The sequence below is a fragment of the Balaenoptera borealis genome, assembly GCF_965194805.1.
Source record: "Balaenoptera borealis genome assembly, chromosome: 1".
Taxonomy (NCBI): Eukaryota; Metazoa; Chordata; class Mammalia; order Artiodactyla; family Balaenopteridae; genus Balaenoptera; species Balaenoptera borealis.
This window is the reverse complement of record NC_138860.1, coordinates 147,298,153-147,323,582: the sequence shown is the minus strand read 5'-3', so window position 1 is coordinate 147,323,582 and position 25,430 is coordinate 147,298,153. Positions and strand designations below refer to the sequence as shown.

Genomic DNA, 25,430 nt, shown 5'->3' with positions numbered 1-25,430 from the left:
TTTTTGGTTATCACAACTTGGAGGGATGTTGCTGGCATCTGCTGGGGCTCTCCTGTGCATTATAGGATGTTTACCTCTACTCACCAAAGAATTACCTGGTGTAAAGTGTCAATGGTATGAGGTCAAGAAAGCCTGCCTTAAAGGTTAAGGGCATGGGTCTTGGCCCTACTACTTATTAGTAGTGTTGTTACTTAAGGAGCCCAATGTCCATAGCCCAAACTGTGACACCAAGTCTCAAAAAAAGCTAACATTTGTAAAGCATCTAGTTCACTGTCTTTCAGCTCACCCCAGTAGTAAAGTCAACCTCTCATGAAGGAAGGGCTATTCAGCTAAGATGCTTTGAGTCACTCTGTATAAACACTACCAAATTTAGCTGTAAGGTAAGAATGGCAGTAGAGGGGAGAGAATATGTACTTTGAACACTTTGCTTTTCAAGTGCACTTGACCATGCCTTGGTGTCAGTGCTTAGCAAGAAGGTAATACATTAGGGAAGACACTTGAACCTCGACTGTGTTGCTGTCTCTCCATCTCACAGAATTTGTTGGAGTCCAAGGCTCTGGAATCTTTTCACCATTAATCACCATTGCACAGACTAGAAAGAAAATGACACTCTCCCAAAAATCAAAATCCATGGATTTTGTTAAGTCTTCACCAACTGTTTTGTATTTTATCAGCCTAAACACAGAAAAGTCTTTTCAACAGATGGATTACATCAGATTCTGTAAACATTGTAATTGTTTGGCAGGATTACTGCTTACGCTGAAAAATGTAATTTGCAGCGATACACACAGATGACATATTTTTCCCCAATGCACACAGCAACATAGTTTATGCTGTAAACGAGGCCCCATCATATGCCTTCTGCACAGTGCTCATTAGCTCATCAAATCCAGAATTAAACAGCAATTATCTCCAACGTCTCAGACTGCTGTTTCTGCGATTTTGCTGTTTCATGGGAGCTTAAGTAATGAAATAAAGCACATTCGCTGTCCCTTTCTTCCCCACATACTCACAAAGAGATCCTGGAAGACAGCCAAGTGACACAGTGGTATAATGAAATCAGCCCTTTTAATTAGGTGTGGGCAAAACAGATATTTTACTTTACTAAAAGATAAGCATCCTGCAGTTTGGGCAGTTTCACAGTCATTGCCCAAGGAAATTTACAAAGACGTTGGTCTAGCTTACAAGGAACTCTTCTCAGATGATTGGTCTAGGAACGAATCAGAGGGCTTGGGAAAAGAATCATCTTAACTTACATAACTTCATTAGCCTCCCATTTTTAGAGTATTTTATTGCTAAAATCAAGGAGGGAAGAAATTGCAGGGAAATCAATCTCAGGCACGCTGCCAGTAGGAGGAAGACAGGCAAACCCAGACCTGTGGAAAGTTCAAGGCTAAAGGAAGAGACCTCCAGTTGAGACTTCATCAGAACAATTGTGGGTTTATCATGTTGATAATTGAAGGCTTCCTCTCTGCCAGGCACTGGGCTAAACCTGTCATTCCTTAGGTTGAGGCTTAAATGATTTTAAAATAAGGACATTAAAGATGAGGGGCTTCGATAACTTGCCCAGTCACACCTGGATTCAAACTTAGTTCTGACAAAATTTGAGCCACTGAACCTGTGCTGAGACAGGTTGCTCACGTTTCTAAACCTATTATTTTTGACAAATCTTCAAAGAGAGCCCTGATGTTTCTAAAATGTATGTAGTCTGCTAGGAAGAAATTGTTTTCTTTTCCCTGAATACTCAGAACTGAGGAATGGAGAAGAAGCAAAATCTTAGTGGGTTTGGGAGAGAAACAAAAGATGTTGGTTAAAAATAAAGCCATCTTGAAATATTTTCTTAAAGTTTTCTTCTCTCCAATTCTGAAAGAGTACACAGCCAAAATTTGTCTTAATAGTGATTACTTTGGATTGAATTTTTTTTTCTTTATGCTTTTCTATCTTTTTATTTTTTGACTTTGAACCTTAGAATTGGATATTTTTGTAATCAGATAACACTGAAGTAATAGTGTGCACAGTGATTGCAACTTTCTTTGGATGAACAAAAAACATTCTGCAACATTTTATAACATGTACAAAAATTGTAAGTCACAGCTCAGTGAATCAAAGCAACATAAAAATCTTTGTGTTACTATACCCCCCCCCCCAGAGTTCAAGGCATTAGCAGGCCAGGAGATCCCTTCGTGACCACTATGGATCACTACCCACTTGTTCCCGACCTTGTAACTACTATGCTGATTTCTAAACTATTGAGTTCTGCCTGAGTTTGAGTTTTGTGTAAAGACAACATTTTTTACTCAACATTGCTTGATTGATTCGTGTTGCATTTAACTATAGTTCATTCATTTTCATTATTGTATAATATTAACAGATTTAGCAAATAAAAATTCAAGATACCCAGTTAAATTTGAATTTCAGAAAAAAAACCCAAATGTTTTAGTATGTCCCATGCACTATTTGTGATATGTTTAAATTTCAGGTAACTCATTTAACAATGTAAATAATATCCTTATTTTATCTGGCAATCCTAATTTTATGACTTACACATTTATCTAATACTCTACTTTTGGAGTGTTTTAGCTTTTGGCTACTGTATATATGTTGCTAAGAGCATTCTTATACATGTATTTTAATTGTTAAGATTTTAAAACAAGTTCTTTCTTTTTCAATACATGAGTATATGCTTTTAATAAAAATGTGATCAAATTATAGTATCAAAGTTTTTCATACTCTGAATGTTAAATATTTTTATTGGGTGGGTAGTATTCCTTCAGGCCACTGGAAATTAAGTTATAGTAAAATTATGGTCCACTTTGTTGGTTATTTAGATACTCAAGCCCAGTTCTAGAAAAATACTCTGTGGAGTTTAAAGAACACTAGAGAAGTAAAGGAAAATGAAGAGGTAGTTGCAGAACAAGCAAAATATAATCAACTTGAGATTTGTTTTGGCTCTTTTCTAAAGAACATAAACATCATTGGAGGTATATTCCCAAGGAAGTAGGAATGGAGAGAAAGAAGCGGGGAAGAGAGGAAGGAAAGCAATTGAAAGTAGGTCATTACCGAGCTGGCCATGGCTTCGAGGAAACTTTACAGTGGTTGTTTAATCACAGGAGAGGTCCCTGGAGAGGCATCTGGGTGGTAATGTTCTCACACTTCCGGGTTGGGATAATCCACCTTGCTGTTGGGACATTGAGGACGTCAGAATCTCTGTGGTCACAATCTAGTCTGACCTGGGCAATGGAGCTGCCTGTGACCCACACAGGAAGGTGAGGAAGGGTTTGCAGGCTGCCATTCCTTGCCCGAGGGGAAAAGGGAGACAATCAATTAATGATAGAGGGTGAGACAATGGCTGTGCTGACCTGGGCTTTGCAGTCATAGATGGGCGAAGTCCTCACTGTGGCTGCCCCAGCTGGGAGACCAACCAAGCTTCCAGGGTTCAGAGGGCTAGTGGTGACTGAGCCAATCTGGTTTGGCACCTACATCAGACCAGATCCAGGAAGGAAGTGTTAGCTGGGGAGCACAATGCTGATTTAAGGGGAACACACAATAACATAGGAAACCAAAAACCAGCTGTGGCCATATGAATAGTCACACAAATAAGAAACCTACCCTCTATTTGTATTTCTTTGCTTTAATATAATTTTCTCCAACATTTTATTGTGAGATTGATAAGCATAGAAAAAGCTAAAGAATGATACATCAAATGCTCATGTTCACAACCTAAATTCTACAATTAATATTTTCTTTATTACTTATTTACCATTAATTCAACATATTTAACGCACTCAAGTTAACTTTCAGGATCAGATATTTTACCTCCAAATACTTCACCATGTAATTACCAAAAGGAGTTCAATGTTTGTTTAGTTTTCGTTAAAATTTACATACAGTGAAATACATAAAATTTGAAGTCCTGTGTAATGTAGATTTTAATCATGTGTATTTCCCTCACGACTAATGCTTTGGGACATTTTTTTTTCATGTGCTCATTGACTATTCCTATAGCTCTCTTGTGAAGTTTCTATTAGAATGTTTTACTGAGTTTTTGTTGTCTTTTACTGTTGAATTTGAAAATTCTTTATATATTCTGAACATTAGTCCTTTGTCAGGTGTGTATTTTCCAAATAATTTTCTCCTAGTTTGTGCCATATTTACTCATTTTCTTCATGGTATCTTTTGATGAGAATGTTTTAAATTTTGATGTGGTTTAACCTATTCATTTTTTATGTTATTGCATTCTGTGGTTCTGTCTAAAAAGCTTTCTCTCTCTAAGTGCCTATCTCCAAAAAGTCTAAGGGCAAATATAGTCAACTAAACCTTCTAGAAGAAAATTTAGGATAAGTTTAGTTGTATAATCCATCTGAAATTAAGTTTTCTGTAATAGTGTGAGACAGGAATTGAGGTTCATCTTTTTCTAAATGAATTTTTTTTTTTTTAAAGAATTTCACTTTTACTTATTTATTTATTTATTTTTGGCTGTGTTGGGTCTTCGTTTCTGTGCGAGGGCTTTCTCTAGTTGCGGCAAGCGGGGACCACTCTTCATCACGGTGCGCGGGCCTGTCACTGTCGCGGCCTCTCTTGTTGCGGAGCACGGGCTCCAGACGCGCAGGCTCAGTAATCGTGGTTCACGGGCCGAGTCGCTCCGTGGCATGTGGGATCTTCCCAGACCAGGGCTCGAACCTGTGTCCCATGCATTGGCAGGCAGATTCTCAACCACTGCGCCACCAGGGAAGCCCCTAAATGAATTTCTAGTGGGCCCAGCACCATTTGTTGAAAAGACTATTCATTTCACTGTGGGGCTTTTGTCAAATCTCCAATTGCAATTAAGTATGGGCCTATTTCTGGGAACTCTATTTCCATTCGCCTATATTTGTTGATCATTATGCCAGTGTTTGAGTCCTCAGCATCACAATCATGGTAGCCATGAAAAATAGCCTAGGATCGGTAGGGCAAAAGGGGAGTGATACTCCCTGAAAAGCTCAATTTCTAGAGAATAGTCTTTATTTGGCAAGACTTTTTGACTTTGCAAAGAATAAGCTCCCGGTGCAGTCAAACAAACTGCCTTTTCCCTAGAGCATTTTTAAAGAACAATTGGCAGCAATCATTTAACATCACATGGCCTGAGGTGGTGAAAACAGTGGGTATAAATAAGCTGACCAACATTAAGGAAAAGCTGGGAGTAACATGTCTACAGGGGGTTTGGAAAAACTATGTATTCCTGGGAATCTAGGCCATACACATGTGTAGAGCTGTGCATGCTCCAGCGTCATGTGCATGCTCAAAGACCTGAGAATCCCTTGCTTCTGGCTGATAAGGAGGCCCTGTATAAGCAGGAGTGAAAGCTAAGGTAGAGTTGTAAATTACCTGCCAGAGCATTGATGACTTGCTTCTAAGCATACACCAAGCCTCTCTGCAGAGGTTGGGAGATTTATTGGTTCAAAGCATTAAGATCTGTTCAGTCATTAGCTGACCACTAAACTAACCAAGCAGAGAGTTCAATGGCCAAACATTTAAAGTGATGGTTCTTCCACTTATCATGCATAGTAAAAACCAGAGGAATTTAAACTGCAGAATCCCAGACTCAGTCCTCAGAGATTCTCTGTCAGCACATCTGGGATAGAATCCAGGGATCTGTGTCATCTTGACTGCTCAGAAGTTTGACTACCTCTTCAATAGGACAAATTTAGCACATCAGTGATACAGATGGCTCATGGAAAGTATTTTTCTAAATGGAACCATAAGTCTCCATTATGATTTCTTAGTCTATGAAATAAGGGCAAAAGAGCTTTTTATAATAGGGAGGGAGCTGATGAGAATGATGAGGAAGACTCAGATGATTTCTGCTCTGAATATATTGAGGCACTTTCAGGCTTTGTGAAGAGATTGGTGGCAAATAGATAGAGGATAAAGCTATGTCAGACCCCAGACTCACAGGCAATCAGGTAGGGAGCAGTGTTTGAAATTATGGTAAAACTTACCAAAGGGGAATGAATAGGTTCCTGGCTGGCCCACATTAACTTTTTGCTCCGTAAAAGGCAATTAAACACTCCCCTGAGACAGTACTTAGTAAAAATGTTGTGCCTTTGAAGGCCTTGGTCCTCAATACCAGGATCACCTGCATGTTCCATTTCTGACTTGCCATTAAAGATAGTCATTTGAAACTGAGGACTAACCTGATTAAAACAAGGGAGGCAGGTTAGGTTTGGCAGGCCTACTCACTTGTTTTCAGTTGGTTTTAAACTCCCACTAGCTGCCTTATAGATAAGCACCTGTTACTATAGTGACCTGAAGTTGTTTTTTTTTTTCGGAACTTGGAGCTGGACCTTGCCCAGTTCAGACCTGTTGAGAACACCGACCATTCAGCTGGACCTGTGTGTCTGATGGATGACCTTTTGACATTAGAGGCAAAAACTCCACCTTCATAACTCAAGTTCAGAAAGTGGTGGCCTTAGCACATTCTATGAAGAGCCTCGAAGCTCTACTATGCTTCTGCAGCCCACCGATTTATTGACGTTTCCTACCTCCGATCACCTTTCCCATGCCTCAGACATGCCTGCTTCTTTATCCCATAAATATTCCTAAACCCTGTCTTCGGGAAGGTGGATCTGAGATTTGTGTTCGTGTCACCTCGCTTGGCTGTCACACGAATAAAACTTTTCTCAGCTGCCAACCTCTGTGTCTCAGGGTTTGGCTTGTCATGTGGCCTACAAATGAACCTCTTTCAGTAACACGTTTGGTGTGCCGGCCAACAGAAAGTGTCTAGATGGGACTTTTGTCCATGGTTCCTCAGTCCCTTGCTGATACTGAGAGCCTGGGGACAAGTCCCAGCCGCTACAGGTGGGGCTCACGTGTCCCAGGGACCACCCCTGAGAGTTCCCCAATGCAGAGCCACTGACCTTTGGTGTATAGTTTTGCTTTACAGCTGAGAAATGGTTTCTGTGTTTGGAAGACTTCTTGTGAGTGAATAACCTCTCTAAAACGTGCCCGTGCCAAAACTATCTAATAAGCCTGATAAGATTGTACGTTGGAGTCCCTTCTTGGTGAGACTTTAGTCAGACTAGAGTCCAGACCCTTGTGTTGGAGTCCCAAAGCTAGGATGATGGGTAGAGGCCCACCTTATGAGAGACAATATGAAAGCTGGAAGCTGCTGATGTTCTCAAACCTGGGTTAGAGTCATGGAGTTTTAGACTTATTTACCTATGTTTTTCTATGTCTGATAGTCAATTCTTAACAAATAAGACTCTTTGGGGGCTCACTTTTTTGGTGACTGTAGAAAAACTCCCTTAGGAATTAAACTTATGAATGTCTTTTGACTCCAAAGAAAAGACGCAGTATTCCCTCCGATCTCTTCGAACGTTCCCAAGTGACTGGGGAAATTATGGAGGTGTTGGGGTTCCTGCCCGTGATGTGAAACGACCTCAGAGGGACTCACTTTTAAGAGAACAATCCTTCTGGGCCTTCATCATTCACAGCGAAGCAGTCAGCATCAGCAGCTCCTCTGGGGCTTACTCTCCTGAGTTCTGTTGGCGCTGGAAAATTTCTGCAAATACTACCAAGACAGACCCTTATAAAGGCTTCGTTTGCTGAGGCCCCGTGGAAAAAACCCTGCAAAATGGGAAATGTTAATTCCATTCCCCCTTGGAGCTCTCTAGGTTGCATTCTCCAAAACTGGGCAATGTTTAGCTATGAACCCATAAAAAGAAAAAAGATGTTTTGGTAACACCCCATGGACAGAATATTTTTTAAACTCGTGAGAAAACATGGCCTCAAAATGGATCCTTAAATTACAATTTTACAATTATTAGATTTTGTTAATGGGAAAAAAATGGGATGAAACATCTTACGTTCAACTTTATTGTTCTTGTACTAGAATAGACCAAAGAAAATGTAAGGTTATGGTTCAACAAGAAGGAAAGGCAAAGGAACCTGTTTTGCCTGATTCTAATGAGAAAGAGGATAACTTGCTGTCAGTTGTTGAACATTTTGACTGCTCCTCCTCCACCCCCGTATGGTGGCCTTACTGATTCTGTCACCAGCACGTGAGCCACAACCCCAGGCTTGGGCCCCCCCCCCCAGTCCTTGGAGGGTTGAAAAATAAGAATGGTCTCCCCCTCTCATACCCATCAAGGTACTCAATTTGTCCAGGGAGCTACCCAAAACCAGGCAGGGCATTATCCATTAAGGCAAGTCCAAGTGGAAGTATGAACTCTGAGACTGGGCAGCTGATGGGATTGATTTGGGTCCATTCCACCTTTTCAATTTTGGATTTATTGAATGGAAAGATTATGCAAACTTATCGAGATGACCCAAAAAGAACAAATATCTTTTCTACCCACAACTCAACCTGGGCATATGTTAGAAACTTAAATTCCCTTCTTATTTCAGAAGAATGTAGAATGAGGATATCCTGAGACACCAGAAAACTTCGATATGACATTCCATGGTCTAAGTGCCTCTGATATACAGAGGAAGTTACAAAAGGGAGCAAGGGGCCTTGGGGAACCCTATGTCTCAACTGGTTGAAACTGCCTTTCAAGTTTTTAATGACAGACTAGGTTCAGGAGAAAAGGGAGCCACAAAAGATGAAACAGGCTGCTCTGCTGGTGGCTGCCTTGACACAGGGCAATGTTGGACCAAACTGAGGTCCCCCACAAGGGACCCAGCAGCAGGAAGAATTCCCCAGGGCCCCAAATGGGACCCCACCAATGTGCAGATTGCAAACAGCAGTCATGCTGGAAGAAAGAGTGTCATATCTTGAGTGAAGCTCCTGAATAAGGAGAACTATGGGGGAAATGTCACATTCCTGAGCTGACTGAGAATGACAGTGACAAGGAGTAACAGGGCCCAAGGGTTATTTTAAATCCTGCTGAGTCCCTTAATATTTCCCTTATGGAGCCCTGGTTGACTATGAATGTGGGAAGTCAACTTTCTGACTTTCTGATAAATATGGGGGCCACCTACTTGGTTCTAAATATCCTGGCTTTCTGAACTTTCTTCTGAGATTATGTTAGTAACTGAAGTGTCTGAAGAAACCCTGAAAAACCACGAGAGCAACCTTGCGCATTGCAGGCTCTGTTGCTCCAATCCCAAAAGGAATACCCTCGTCACTTTGGGAAGAGATACCGCAGGGCATGAGGTGGGAACTATGGACTGAAGGGAGGCTGGGGAGAGCAAAATCAGCTACACCTATATGGGTCAGACTCAGTCCTTGGGCCAAAATTCCAAAATGAAATGCAGTACCCATTAAAGGAAGGGACAGAGCATGGAATTCAGTCTTTACTAAGAGTCTTTCTTCAGTATGTTAGTGCACCCCTGCCTGTCTCCTGATAATACTCTAATTTTTCTGGCCCAGAAACCAGGCATAGATGCATACTGGTTGGTATAGGAGTTAGCAATTTATTAAACTGTGGAAGGTATTCATCCAGTGGTCCCTAACCCAGGACCACTCTGAAACTCTGAATCCCAAGAGTTGCTTGCTTTTGAATGGGAAGATCTATATACAAGAGTTAAACATCAGTACTGCTGGCCAGTACTTGCTCAGGGATTTGGGATCCCATGTATTTGGGATAGTCTTGGCAAAGGATTTGAGGCACCTTTAACAAAATGAGGGAGCTCTGCTCCAATATGTAGATGATATTCTGATTGCCAGTAAAACAAAGGACACCTTTGACCAGAATACAGTTTTGACTTTGAACTTTTTGGCTGAACAAGGTGTAAGTGCCCAAGAAAAAGAGACAGATCTCCCAGCCCTCTGTTAAACACTTGGGCTTCAAACTCTCCAAAGACAGAGAAAGTGGCTCCCTGACAGAAGGGAAGCTCTAGCCAGGGCTGCAGTTCCCACTACCAGGAAACAATTGCAGGGATTCTGGGAACAACCAGGTTCTGCCGCATTCCAAACTCCAACTTTGGACTCATAGAGAAAGCCCTTTATGCAGCTCTTAAAGGAGGAGTTAATGAACCTCTAGACTGGACTGGGAAAGCCATAAGGCACTCCCAGTTATCAAAGAAAAGTTATTAACTGCCCCGGCTTTAGGCCTTCCAGATATCAGGAAGCCTTTGACCTGTTTGCTCATGAGGGACAGGGAATCAGTCTTGGAGTATTGACTCAATACTTGAGCAGCATAAGGAGACCTGTTGCCTATTTCCCAAAACAGTGAGACATAGTCACTAAGGGACGGCCAGTTTGCCTTCAAGCCATAGTGGCTACTTGTGACCTCTTATGAGAAGCAAAAGAAATTTATACTGGGACAACATACCACTGTGTATACCCGTTACTGTACTTCCCCTCTTAGAACAGAAGGGAGGATATTCATCAACCTCAGGAGGTTAGAAGAATATGAGACTATATATATTATTGGATAACCCTAATGTCACTTTGAAGGCAGCCTCAACCTTAAACCCAGCCATGCTGTTTCCCACTAGTAGTGAGGAACATGTACCTGATTATATTCACATAATTGAATAAGTCTATTCCAGCTGCCCCTCCCTGAGAGACTTGCCATTGGAGAATCCAGACCTTGAGATGTTCACAGTTGAGAGTATCTTTATGGACCAAGGACAACACAAAGTTGGGTATGTGATGGTGACCCATCAATAGACACTGGAAGTAGAAGCCCCCCACAAGGTACGTCTGCACAAAAGGTCCAGATTATAGCACTGACCAGAGCCCTCCATCTAGGTAAGGATAAGAGAGTATTTTTCACTGATTCTAAATATGCTTTTTCAGTGGTCCATGCCCATGGGGGATTCAAAATGAGAGAGGACTGTTAACTGCAGGGAAGAAGGACCTTAAACATGTGAAAGGCATTTTAAACTTATTAGAAGCTGTCATGGAGGATAAGAACTGGCCATTGTACATTGCCCAGGGTATTCGAGATCAGACTGATCGCTTAAGGGAAAAATCAAGTAGAACAGGCCAGGAAGCTGGTGGCCAGGACCAAAACACATAGATCCCCATGTTGGCCCTGACTCCTGATGTGGATTTGACAATACGTTATCCAAAGTATTCTCCTGAGGACTTAGGAAGGGCCAACCAATGGGGATTTGATTGGAGTTCTGACCATCCTCAGGACACCTACTATAGGTACAGCAAGGAAGGATGGATTTATAATGGACAAGAACCTGTATCTGAACATCTTCTGGAGGACGTCATAAATCTCGTACACCAGAGCACCAACTACGGGAGGGACGCCACCCTCCACTGGATTCAGGAATTCATTATAGGACCAAACATGCAAAGGACTATTCAAAAGTAATACAGAAATGAATGGTATGTGCTATAAACAATCTAGAAACTGGGCCACCTCAAGTAATCAGAGGAGTTCAGGCCCGAGGCACTGGACCTGGAGAAAATTGGCTGATTGACTTACTGTTATGCTGAGAACCTCTGGAAATTTTAGGTACATACTAGTATTTGTGGACAGTTTCACTGGTTGGGTAGAAGCTTTTCCTTCTGGTCCAAAAAGGCTTTCCAGGTTGCAAAATCCTTACTAAAAGAAATAATTCCTAGGTTACCTGCTTCGGGTGAGGTGGCCCCAAAAAGTAATCTCTAATTTAGCCCATAGGAAATGTTACATGGGAGCCCTTTTCTATGTTCTAGAATTGATTTAGGAGACCCAGAGAGAACTGATATCTTAAGGAACTAGATACTGTCTGGTATGTACCATCATTGGGAGCTACTGTAACTGCTTTACATCAGTTTGCTTCCAGCAGGATGATGTTTCCCACAGATGCTCCTCTGTCCAACTTCTGTCCTGGAGACTGGGTTCTACTGAAATCGTGGAAAAGTAAGCATCTAGAAAACCAGCTGTATCCTTGCTGGACCAGAATTTGAGGTCCTACTAGTGACCCATTCCTCGGTGATATTAAAAATGAGTCAAGCCACGGATTCATCACACTTGAGTTAAGTTGGCTCCACAAGGATCATCAGTGACACCTCTTATCTACAGAAACGTCACAGAGAACAGGACCCATGCTGTAGGAGAACAGCACGACTGTCATCATCCCAACATTGGCTGGCTCCACACCTCCCTGAATGGACAAGTGAACCCCTGATAGGTCTCAAGTTGCTATTCAGAAGGCAGTCTCCTAAAGCAACGAGTAACTCACTTGTTAGATTACTTGCTTGACTCTTCTAAATCCACATGTTGAAGTAGAAAAATGATTGCCCTTCTCTTTTTTGTCATGCTTCCTTGTTGGCTTTGACCCTTCCCCTCCTCCCCCCTCCCCCCAAGCTTGGAAGGACAACTCAACGACTAGGATTTCCCAAGCATTGGCAAAGGCAGGTAATCTTTCTCAGTGTTGGATATGTCATCCAAAACCACCTTCCTCATGTGATCATACTATTCCCTTTTTTGTGCCTGTAACAATTTTTTTTAGCATCCCTAAATTTACTTTGACATAAAAGCAAAAGCCTACAAGTGTAACCAATAAAGTTAGAATGGTTATTCAAGGCCCTTTGTCTTCTGTTCCTTGTTTATTCCTAACTCCCCCTTGCCCCCAACCCAGACTAGGATAATGATCTCTGGAGAAAAAAATGTAACCCAAAAACTTACTCCCACCAAAACCAGACCTTTTCTGATGGGAAAACTAGGCTTTTCTGTTTACTAAATGGCATTATTCACTTCTCTCCCCATTGTCCCCTGTTCTTATTTTCTAGTCCACGAATGGTATGCTCCAACATCAGGTTACGGGTTCTCTCAATTATGTCAAGGTTTCAAAATGGAGACGTTATATTTTCAAGGAGTAGGCCAACCTACTCCCCTATCAAGCTGTAAACTACACTACTCTTCATGGGTACTAACTCAGTGACCACTAGCTTGAGCAAGTTCTAGACCATCTCCCTAAGAATGAGAGACTCAATTCCAAAATATGTCTGACATTTTCTGTGCCTCCTTAGGACACATCTTTGCAGTTCCAGTGATCACCTTAGGGCCTATACATATTGAAACAACTGGAGAATTGGAGACACCTCCCTACTAGTGTACTTAGTCACTCCCTTTTCTGTCCATGACTCCAATGAGACTTAACATCGGACTAGTTCTTTTGAATTGTTTTCAAGAATAAGAAAGGCTGCTTACTTACCTGGATATCAAGAGGATGGCTTTCCATACATGTTTTGTAGAGTACTTTTACCACAGTGGGGAGTCAGATCACATGAGCAACTGATTGGGACCTTCTCCATTACCCTAGGCATAATAGCACATGAAACTGCCTTAGCTACTGCTGCCCAACAGAAGGAAATTGTCTTTCTAGACAAGGTAGTCCTAGATAACCACAGAGATCTAGATGACATCCTGGCTGAACAAGGTGGAGTTTGTGCTGTTGCTAATACCTCCTGCTGTACATACTTTAATGCTTCTACCGAAATAGAAACCCATATAGGCAAAATAAGGCAAAAAGCTACTTGGCTACAACAGGTATCCCCAGAAGTGCCGGGTCCAGACCGGTTTTCAGGGTAAAGCTCCTGGATTCCACAAGGGAAGATCTAATCTTCAGTGACTATTAAAGCTTGGGTTATTGATACTTCTCATCCTTTTAGTCCGGTATTTGCTTATAAAATGAGCTCTTAGATGTTGTACTGAACAAGGCAGGACAATTCTAATAATGTAAAATGTCAACCTGAAACCTGGAACCAGAGACTATTTCCAAGTGAATGCTAAACAGTTTCATTCCTCAAGCCCTTGTTAGGCCTAAGCCCTTTGCCACCAGGATGTAGCCAGAGGGGTCGTTTGTTCATTCCTCATTCTTGAGGGATTCAGGGAAAGACAAGGGCACACTGAAACCCAAAGCTAACCTGATTAGGCCCACCAAAACTAAACTGCCTCTCTTGCTTTTAGATGACTTTAAGCTAAACTCCCACTAGCTTCCTTATAGTAACACCTCTGATATTTGGGTCCCTATAGTAACCCTTGCTCAAGTTGCTTTTCAGGAACTTGGAGCTAGATCTTGCCCAGAGGAGACAGGTTGAGACCACTTGCCATTCAACTGGGCCTGAGTATCTGATGGATGACCTTTTGACCACTGGGGGCCAAAAGCTCCTCAAGGGGCCAAAAGCTCAGGTGTGCTACCACCACACCTTTTTCTGAACTTGTGTCTTATGAAAAGCCATGAAGCTCAAGCAGTCTTGCACACACCACTGATTACCTCACTTTTCTTATCTCCAATCACCTTTTCCCATGTCTCAGACCATCCTGCCCCTTTACCCTGTAAAGTTCTCTAAACCCTGTCTTCAGGGCCAGGGCTGGAGTTGAGATTTGTTTTCATGTCCTCTCCCTTGGCTGCCTCATGAATGAAACTCTTCTCAGCTACCAAACTCTACCTGTCAGCATTTAACTTGCTGCTCCTCTGGTAAATGAACCTGGTACAGTAACAAATTTCACAAACCAGGCAGCAGAAAAAGTCAAGATAGATCTTTGCCATGGTTTGTCACCCCTTGTTCATACTGAGAGCTGCTGTGGATGAGTCACAGCAGCTGCAAGGGTCAAGGAGGAATCCCTGGTCCCCAGAACCATCCCCAGGATTTCCCTAGTGCAGAGCTGCCCAACTTTGGTACCTAGTTTCCCTTTGTAGCTGAGAAACAGTTTCTGTGTTTGGAAGATGCCCTTTGGATGAGTAACCTTGTTAAAATGCACCAGTTACTAAACTGTCTAATAATCTTGTCAAGATTATGGGTTAGAGCTCCACCTTGGGCAGACTTTAGTCTGGCTAGAGTCTGGACCCTTGAGTTGGAGCCCCAAGGCTAGGGTGGAGGGTTAGAGGTCCACCCTATGAGAGAAACCATGGAAGGTGGGAGCTTCTGAGTTTCTCAAACCTGAGTTAGAGTCCCAGAGTTTTGGCCTTGTTTATCTGTCTATTTCTGATTGTCTTATTTGTTCAGAATTGGCTATTTAGGGGTCGAATTTCTTGGTGACTGTAATAAAAGTACCTGAGGAAATAACTTTAGGAGGGTTCTTTGACTCCAAAGAAAAGAGACATTGTTCCCTCCAGTCTCTTGGGAAGTTCCAGGTGACCAGGGAATTTATAGAGGTGTTGGGGCATCTGCCTGTGACGTGTAACAACCTCCTAGGGACTCCCTTTTAAGAGAACAATTCTTCCGGACCTTCATCATTCCCGGCAAAGCACTCGGCATCGGCAGCTCATCTGGGGCTTACTCACCTGAACTTTGCTGGCGCTGGATAATTTCTGCAAATACTACCCAGTCAGACACTTACAAAGGCTGTATTTGCTGCAGCTGCATGGAAAAAGTCCTCCAAGATGGGAAACGTTAATTCCATTCCCCTTTTCAGCCCTCTAGGTTGCATTATCCAAAACTGGGCAATGTTTAGTTATCAACCTGTGAAAATAAAGAAGACGGTATTTTTTGTAATACTACTTGGCCACAATATTCTTTAGACTTCAGAGAAAAATGGCTTTGAAATACAATTTACAATTAGATTTAAATAGTAAATAAAAAGAAAAATGGGGCGAAAAATCTTTTACAGACAAATCTTTTATGTTCTTGCACCAGAATAAATGAGAGCAAAGAAAAGATTATGGTCCAACAAGAAGGAAAGACAGAGAGACCTGTTTTGCCCGATTCTAATGAAAAGGGGGACGACTTGCTGTCAACTCAGTTGAATCCTTGGACTGCTCCTCCTCTACCCCCATATGGTGGCCCTGTTGATTCCCCATCATGACCTCAGGCTTGGGACCCCTTCTCCAATCCCTGAGGGTCCAGAAATAGGAATGGTCTCCCCCTCTTACCCCCATAAGGGTACTCAATTTGGCCAAGGAGCTACCCAAAACCAGGCAGGGCATTATCCATTAAGGCAAGTCCGAGTGGAGGTATGAACTCTAAGACTGGACAGATGAGGGGGTTGATTTGGGTCCATTCCTCCTTTTCAACTGTGGATTTATTGGATTGGAATATGCCAACTTATCCACATAATGCAAAGAGAACCAAAAAACCTTTTCAACCCACAACCCAACCTGGGAAGATATTAGAAATTTATTAAATTCCCCTATTTCAGAAGAATGTAGAATGGTGCTAGATAAAGCTAGGGAAGAGGCAGATTGGCTTCATGCAGATACCCCCTGGCAAGCTGGTGTGGGCTGCAGCAGGCACAGCTATACCAGCAGTGGATCCTAATTGGGATGTGAACGCAGGATGTAGACCAAATCGAACATTTACAAGATTGTATTCTTGCAGGGCTATGAAAAGGGGTGTCCCAAATAGAGAAGTCCTATAAAGTACAGGAGGAAAATAAAAGCCAAAGGAGTCTTTAGAGTTTCTCGAAAGATTCTCTGAGGCCTATAGTCAACACACTGATTTTATATATATATATATATATATATAAATATATATCCTGTGACACCAGAGAACTCCAATATGACATTCAATCGTCTAAGTGCCCCTAACATATAGAGGAAGTTACAAAAAGTAGAGGGAGCCTTGGGGAAGCCTATGTCTCAACTGGGTGAATTTGCCTTTCAAGTTTTTAATAACAGAGAGCAGGTTCAGGAGAAAAGGGAGCCACAAAAGATGAAACAGGCTGCTCTGCTGGTGGCTGCCTTGACACAGGGCAATGCTGGGCCAAACTGAGGTCCCCCACAAGTGACCCAGCAGCAGGAAGAATTTCCCAGGTCCTCATGTGGGACCCCACCAATGTGCAGATTGCAAACAGCAGTCACACTGGAATAGAGTGCCATATCTTGAGAGAACCTCCTGAAGGTGGTGAACTATGGGGGAAACACCACATGCCTGAGCTGACTGAGAAAGACAGTGACCAGGAATAATGGGGCCCAGGGGTTCTTTTAAATCCCACTGAGTCCCTTAATATTTCCCTTATGGAGCTCCAGTTGACTACAAATATGGGAAATCAACTTTTGACTTTCTGATCAACGTGGGGGCCACCCGCTCCGCTCTATATACCTCGTTTTCTAAACTTTCTTCTTAGACTATATTAATAACTGAAGTGTCTGGAGGAATGCTGAAAAAGCTGTTTCTGCAGCCCTTAGATTGTCAGATGGGGAAGACTCATCTGAAGCATCATTTTCTGTACATTCCTGCATGTCCCATTCCTCTTCTAGGAAGAGATTTACTAACCAAATTAAATGCAAGTGTTACCTATGCACCTGGACAAATGGACAGCAAGTATCACCAGGGCAGGCTTGCGCATTGCAAGCTCGGTTGCTACAACTCCAAAAGGAATAGCCTACAACACTCATGGAAAAGATACTGCAGCACGTAAGTCCAGAAGTATGGACGGAAGGGAGGCAGGGGAGAATGAAAACAGCTGTACCTATACAGGTCAGACTCAGTCCTTGGGCCCAAATTCCAAACTGGATGTAGTACCTGTTAAAGGAAGGGGGCAGAGCAAGGGATTCAGACCCCGCTAACAGCCTTCCTTGAGTATGACTTAGTGTGTCCCTGATGGTCTCCTTATAATAGTCCAATTTTAACTTTCCAGCAGCCAGGCACAGATAAATACAGGTTTGTACAGGATTAAAGAGCAATTAATCAAATTGTGGAAGATATTCAGCCAGTTGTACCTAACCCATACACTCCGTTCACCATGGACTTCAAAGTAGTGAGCAAACAGAAGTCCCCAACGATGCCTTTTTCTGCATATCCCTGAGTTTTAATTCCAAGAGGTTTTTGCTTTTGATTGGGAAGATCTAGATATAAGAGTTAAGCCACACTACTGCTGAAACTACTTCCTCCGATATTTGAAACTGCACCTACTATATTTGGGAAAGTCTTGACAAGGAACTTGAGGGACATTTAACTAAATGAGGGAGCTCTGCTCCAGTATGTAGATGATATTCTGATTGCTAGTAAAACAAAGGACACCTCTGACCAGAATATGGTTTTGAATTTGAACTTTTTGGCTAAACAAGGTGTAAGGTGTCCAAGAAAAATGGACAGATCTCCCAGCCCTCTGTTTAATACTTGGGCTTTGAACTCTCACAAGGACAGAGAAAGTGGCCCCTGACAGAAGGGAAGCTTTATCGAGCATTGCAATTATCTCCTGGTGGTGGGAACTGCAGGGATTCTGGTAATGACCAGGTTCTGCTGCATTCCAATCTTTAAATTTGGACTCATAGCAAAAGCCTTTTATAAAACTCTTAAAGGAGGGGACTATGAAACTCTGGACTGGGGAATGCCATAAAGGTACCTGTGTCTATTCAAAGTGACAATGGCTGAGCCTTTGTGGCAAATATAACTCAAGCATCTGGTGGCTTAGATATTGGTTGGAAATTATGCGCTTCATGGCAATTGCAATCTACTGGCAAAATGGAGATGAATCACACTCTTAAAGACTTTAGTTAGGATTTGTCAAGAGACAAATTTGCCTGGGATTAAGGCCTTACCAGGGGCCCTGCTTCGGGTGATGGTGGCTCCTAAAAGCAATCTCTATTGAGCCCCAGTGAAATGTTATATGGGAGCCCCTTTCTATGTTCTAGAGTTGATTTAGGAGACCATAGGGTACTGGAATCAAGGAACCAGACACTGTCAGGTATGTACCATCATTGTGAGCTACTGTAACTGCTCTACCTAAGTTTGCTTCTAACAGGTTGATATTTCCCACAGATGCTCCTCTGTACCACTTCTGTCCTGGAGACTGGGTTCTACTGAAATCATGGAAAAATAAGCATCCAGAAAAGCAGCTCCATCCTCACTGGACCACAGTTTGAGGTGTTACTATTGACCCATTCCTCAGTGATATTAAAAATGAGTCAAGCCACGGATTCATCACATTGAATTAAGTGGCTCCACAAGAATCCTCAGGGTCACTAGGTTCTATTTATGGAACACTCACAGGGCATGGCAACCACCCTGTAGGAGAACACCACGACCGTCATCATCCCAACCTTGGCTGGCTCCACACCCCAGACACTGACCTCCCTGAGTGGTGAACCTCTGATAGGTCTCAAATTGGTATTCAGAAGGCAGTCTCCTAAAACAAGGAGTAACAACTCCCTTGTTTGATTACATGCTTGATTCTTCTAAATCCACATGTTAAACTAGAAATATGATTGCCTGTCTCCTTTTTGTCATGCTTCCTTGTTGCCTTTGACCCTACGCCCCCTCCCCCAGGCTTGGAAGGACAATTCAATGACTAGAATTTCCCAAGTGTTGGCAAAGGTAGTTACTTTCTCGAGTTGTCGTATAATGTCATCCAAGCCCTTCTTCTGCACATGATCATACTGATCACCCTTGGTTGTACCATTAACACATTTTTCAGCTGTCCCTCACTTTACTGTGACATATACTCAAAAGCCTACAAGTGTAACCTTTAAAACTAGAATGGTTACTCAAGGCCCTTCATCTTCTGTTTCTTGTTTCTTCCTAACCCTCCCTACCAAGACAAGGATAATAGTCTCTGGAGAAAGTGTAGAAACAAAAAGTTTAAACTGCCATCAGAACCATATCTTTTCTGTTGGGGAAACTGATGGCGTCTAGTAAAGAAGTGAGCCTACTCAGTTCTCTTTCCTGGCTTATTTTCTAGTCCTGGAGAGGTACACCCCAACATCAGATTATGGGCTGTCTCAATTATGTGAGGTTTCCAAAAACAAGACTTGGTATATTTTCAAGGTGTTGGTCAACCTACTCCTCTCTCAAGCTGCAACGTATAGTACTCTTCATGGGTACTAACTCGTAGTGAGCCCTAACTTGAATAAGTTCTAGACTCTCTCCTCAAGAATGAGACAACCAATTTGCAAAATACGTCTGTCATTTTCTGTGCTCTCTCAGGATACATCTTTGTAGTTCCAGTGATCAACTTTGGGCCTATACATGTTGAGACAATTGGATAATTGGTGGACCTCCCTACTAGGGTACTTAGTTGTTCCTTTTCTGTCTGTGACTCCAATGAGACTCAACATTGGACTAGTTCTTTCAAATTGTTCTCCAAAATAAAATGGGCTCCTACCTACCTGGATATCAAGGGGATGGCTTTTGGTGTATGTTCTGTAGAGTACTCTTACCATGGTGGGGAGTCAGAGCATATGAGCACATGATTAGGAAACTTTCCATTACCTTAGGCATAATAACACATGAAGATGTCTTAGCTACTATGCCCAACAGAAGGAAATTGTCTCATTAGACAAGGTAGCCCTAGATAACCACAGAGCTCTGGATGACATCCTGGCTGAACAAGGTGGAGTTTGTGCTGTTGCTAATACCACCTGCTGTGCATACATTAATGCCTCTACTGATGTAGAAATCAATATAGGCAAAATGAGGCAACAAGCTACTTGGCTACAACAGGTATCCCCAGAAGTACCAGGTCTGGATTTGTTTTCAGGGTGAAAGTCCTGGATTCCACAAGGGAAGAAAATCTATTCTTCAGGGACTGTTAATGCTTGGATATCTATACTTCTCATCTTATCTATATTTTGATCTGGTATTTGCTTATAAAACATGCTCTTAACTGTTGTGCTAAAGCCGTTGAATGAGGAATGAGACACGACAATTCTAATAATGTAAAATGTTAGCTGGGAAACAGAGACTATTTCCAAATGAATGCTAAACAATTTTGTTCCTCAGACTCTTGTTAGGCCTATGCCCTTTGCCATCAGGGAGTAGTCAGAGGGGTCTTTTGCCTGAATCCCTCAAGACAAATGAACAAAGACAAGGGGGCATTAAAACCCAGGGGTAACCTGCATAAGCCTGCCAAACCTAATCTACCTCTCTTCCTCTTAGTGGATTTTAAACTGAACTCCCATTAGCATCCTTATTGTAAAATATATTGGATATATGGGTCACTATAGTAAGGATTGCTTAAGTTGTTTTTCAGGAACTTGGAGCTTGTTCTTGTGCAGTTCAAACCAGTTGAGACCTGGATCATTTAAGTGGCCTGTGAATGTCTGATAGATGACCTTTTGACCTCAGAGGGCCAAAGGCTCCACTCTCAGAACACACCTTTCTCTGACCTTGTGTCCCATGAAGAGCCATGGAGCTCGACTGTGCTTGCACAGACCATCAGTCACCTCACCTTTCTTACCTCCAATCACCTTTCCCCACACCTCAGACCATCTTACCTCTTATCTCATACATAGCCTAAACCTGATTTTCAGGAAGGTCCATTTGAGATTTGTTTTTGTGTCTTCTCCCTTGGCTGCCTCCTGCATGAAACTTCTCAGCTGCAAACCTCAGTGTCGAAGAGTTTGGCTTGCTGTGCATTTGGCAAACAAAACTGGTTTGGTAACAATTTCATGCTAATCTCATTTCTAAAACAGTTGTGAATTGATTACATAATTTCCTTTAACTTTTATTGTAAATGGCTATTTCAAGTGATTTTCCTTAACGTGAGGCTTAGCAAGAATCATTGCTATTCAGTCATAAAATTTTAAATGTAGATATTTATTCAGACACTGTTTTGAGTTTAAAGTTTCCTTCTATAATATTTTTATTATAGAACATGATAGGTCCACATAGAACATGTGTATGGTTGTTGCAAATCAGTTTCTCAAGAAAGCAGTCTGAGGTGGAGATTTGTTTGCAGAATGTTTCCTGGGACGTGCTCTCAGGACCAATGCCCATTAGGGGAGGAGAGGAAGCAGAGTGGGGCAGAGGGAGAAGTGGATCTATGCTATAGTCACATCAAAGGCCTTAGCCAATCCTACAGAGAATTTTGGATCTGGAATGACCTTTCAGAGTCAACCTAAAGTGGAACAAGAGTCCTGGTATTTTTGTATCTATTCTTTTTTTTTTTTTTTAATTTTTATTTATTTATTTATGTTTGGCTGTGTTGGGTCTTCGTTTCTGTGCAAGGGCTTTCTCTAGTTGCGGCAAGCAGGGGCCACTCTTCATCACGGTGCGCAGGCCTCTCACTGTCGTGGCCTCTCTTGTTACGGAGCACAGGCTCCAGACGTGCAGGCTCAGTAGTTGTGGCTCACGGGCCTAGTTGCTCCGCGACATGTGGGATCTTCCCAGACCAGGGCTCGAACCCGTGTCCCCTGCATTGGCAGGCAGATTCTCAACCACTGCGCAACCAGGGAAGCCCCCTCTATTTTTTTTTTTTTAAAGGAATTCCTTTATTTTTATTATTTATTTATTTATTTATTTATTTTTAGCTATGTTGGGTCTTCGTTTCTGTGCAAGGGCTTTCTCTAGTTACGGCAAGCGGGGGCCACTCTTCATTGCGGTGCGCGAGCCTCTCACTATCGCAGCCTCTGTTGTTGCGGAACACAGGCTCCAGATGCGCAGAGCTCAGTAGTTGTGGCTCACAGGCCCAGGTGCTCCGCGGCATGTGGGATCTTCCCAGATCAGGGCTCGAACTCGCGTCCCCTGCATTGGCAAGCAGACTCTCAACCACTGCGCCACCAGGGAAGCCCTTTTTGTATCTATTCTTAACAGTCACTGAGTGCAGGCTGGCTCAGGAAGTAAGTATGATACTGGACTGGTAGCTCTTTTCAGCCAAGGGCAAGGTGAAGATTCAGCTGGACGTATTTAGCTGTCAACATTTCCAGAAGCTGAGAGAATTATGCCTAATCCTGAATTGGGGGTGGGTGCGAGAATGGGGCATCCAGATGGGACAACATCCACTATAGTTCAATCCATATGCTACTTGGATGAAATTGCCTCATAAAGTCTGGAAGAAGTTTCTGTTGGACTTCTTTCCCTTAGGGAACAGAAGGGTTAGTAGAATCTACAGTCTCTGCATCTGGTCTCAATGGCATCAATGATATTTATTATACAATTCCTACCACCCCCTTCTAGATTTCCCTCACCCTTGACTACCTCCTCTGCTGACCTTTTTATTTAAGCTACAATAGGGTAGTAGTGGTGGCCAAAGCCCTACTGGCAGGAAAGACTGAGGGTCCTCTGTGTCAGGTTACCATGCCCTTCTCAGGCTGGGGTTGTTATACCTGCCTTTTCACCATCACAATTTGTCAAAGAAATACCAAGAAGTGCCCAAGTTGTCAACTAGGTTCCATACTTATTGTATCCATTTTGTACCAGCAGCCCTACCTTCTCCTGACAATCAGGTCCAGGATGTTAACTCTTCTTGCCTGCTGACCTCTTAGCACCAGCTCATGGAAGTTGCTTTGTGCCGGCCGTAGCTTGAGATATAATGGGATTCTTGCTGTGTTCACTAATGGAAGCACTATCATTCGGGCAACAATGTTCCCTACCACAGAACTCAAAGTTACAAAGACTAGAAATACAAGTTACCAAATTTAGTAATTAGGAGAGATAGAAATGAGGTCACCTTTACTTTTACCCCTTGGCTCCTGGGCCCAAGGATTTTACCTATTGGTGGTATAGCACCATACCATGGTTGTTGATTTAGTTTGCACGTGCACTCTGGTGATGGGGTACCAACCTCCAGCATGATCGTTTTTAAGCTGGGCTCTCAGGTGTACTTTACACAGGCTGTTCCATCACTTCATCAAGGCTGGAGCTCTGGGTGGTATAGTATGGTATAGGACCAAGAAATCCCATGGTCATATGCTCACTACTATCCTGCTTTGCTATAAAGTGGCTCTCTTACTCCATGTAATATTCAAGATTCTCTGCCACTGGATCAAACACCCTGTAGGCCTTAGGATAGGAATACTGGTCAAGGCCCTGCTGGCAGGAAAGGCAAACCTATGCCTGGAATATGTGTCCATTCCTGTCAAAATGAACTGCCAAATGACAAGTTGGTCTCCAAAGATGTTGCCATATTCTGTGGCTGGTATTTTGTATGTTGGGCAGAAGCAGTAGCTAGACCAGCACTGGTGAATGGGAGTCAGTGATTTTGGATTCATGCACAGCTTCCATCTCTGTCATCATAAATAATCTACTCATGTGCGTATTGGTAAAGCATTGAAGTCAATGATGTGAATGGTTCTTGTCAACTGGCAGAACCATTCTGTCTACCTTATTGTGTAGTGTTCTGTGGTAGATGCCTTTCTTGTGGGTGTTAATACAAAGGTCCTCATCGTTATGCCCACTCGCATATATATGTCCACATGCCTCTTCCCCAGAACTCTTTGCCCCCTTGTCTTCTAGACTTTGTTTCCAGGTCCTACATGAGCTACTCAGGTCGTTTGTCACGATTCATGATTTCATGTATATTCTGAGTTCCTTCTTTTTCCAAAGCGTTAATCTAGGTACACCACTCAAAGCCCTGCCTACTTGGAGGGTTTTTATCTCTAGTTTCTGAGTTTAGCTGGATATAGTAGCAGTCCTTTGTTTTAGCTGCGTATGAGATGACATATTTGGGTGCAACCTTCCATCATTTTACTTTTGTCATCTGGTGAATAAATCTCCTACATGTCTATAGATGTGACTTGAAGGAGAGGTATAGTGAAATGTCTGTGAATGATATGACAGTCTGGACCACATAATTGTATAGCTTACTTATGTTTGGTCCTGGATGTACAAGTTCCATTTCATGATAGATTACTGCTAACCTACCTGAATTTGTGACTTGGTGAATCTGACAGACCCCATCAGGATGGGCAGTTCTGGCCACAGACTCCCTTGGGGTCCTGGGATAAGGTGCTTAATTTCTACTAACTCCAGTTGAATACTAAAAGCTATTTTTCAATGGTACATAGTTCTCTGATACAGGAGGCCTGGCCTTGCTCTATGTTGTGATTTTACTAGACCATGCCATTAATTCTACATGATATATTTGCTTCATCACAGATACCACTAATACCATAGGATATGCCAGATTGTATGGCCTGAGCAGCAGGGCCCTTTCCTACTCCAGGCACCATTCAAAGCTGGCAGCCTTTTCTGTCATCTGATATATAGACCAGACTGTTATTACCAAAGGAGCATATACTGCCTCTGGAACATGAAGAGGTATATCAGTCATTGATTGTATTTCTTTCTTCATGGTGAAGATGGTCCTTTACTTTGAGGCTATACCCTGCAAGCCATCGGACTCTTAAAAACCTCCCTGAAATGATAGTCTCTTGAATCTTCCTGTGTTTTAAACTCTTACCCTCTGGTGTGCCTCCAATATATTTGCCACTTCTAGTTTATCTGGGCCAATTGTGATGTCATCAATATAGTATAGAAAAGTAATGAGGGCTTCCCTGGTGGCACAGTGGTTGAGAATCTGCCTGCCAATGCAGGGGACACGGGTTCGAGCCCTGTTCTGGGAAGATCCCACATGCCGCAGAGCAACTAGGCCCGTGAGCCACAACTACTGAGCCTGCACATCTGGAGCCTGTGCTCCCAACAAGAGAGGCCACGATAGTGAGAGGCCCACGCACTGCGATGAAGAGTGGCCCCTGCTTGCCGCAACTAGAGAAAGCCCTTGCACAGAAACGAAGACCCAACACAGCCAAAAAAAAAAAGAAAAGTAATGAAATGTTCTGCAAAATGTCCAGATATATCAGTCTTTTCAGACTATTTTGACAGAAGGTAGAATAGACATAGCCTTAGGAAGACAATTATATACATGGATAGCCTTGTTGCAGGCCTTTGTACCTGAGGT

The 25,430-nt window shown here is 42.6% G+C and overlaps 1 long non-coding RNA gene across 1 annotated transcript in view; it reads left to right on the top strand.

Annotated features, from left to right (window-relative positions):
- The window catches only part of LOC309613431, an 88,059-nt gene extending 63,166 nt beyond the window's left edge, over nucleotides 1-24,893 (top strand). The window contains exon 2 of the long non-coding RNA XR_014235722.1: nucleotides 11,710-24,893. This is a non-coding gene — a long non-coding RNA (uncharacterized lncRNA). The remainder of the gene's footprint in view (nucleotides 1-11,709) is intronic.
- The last annotated feature ends 537 nt before the right edge of the window (nucleotides 24,894-25,430 follow it).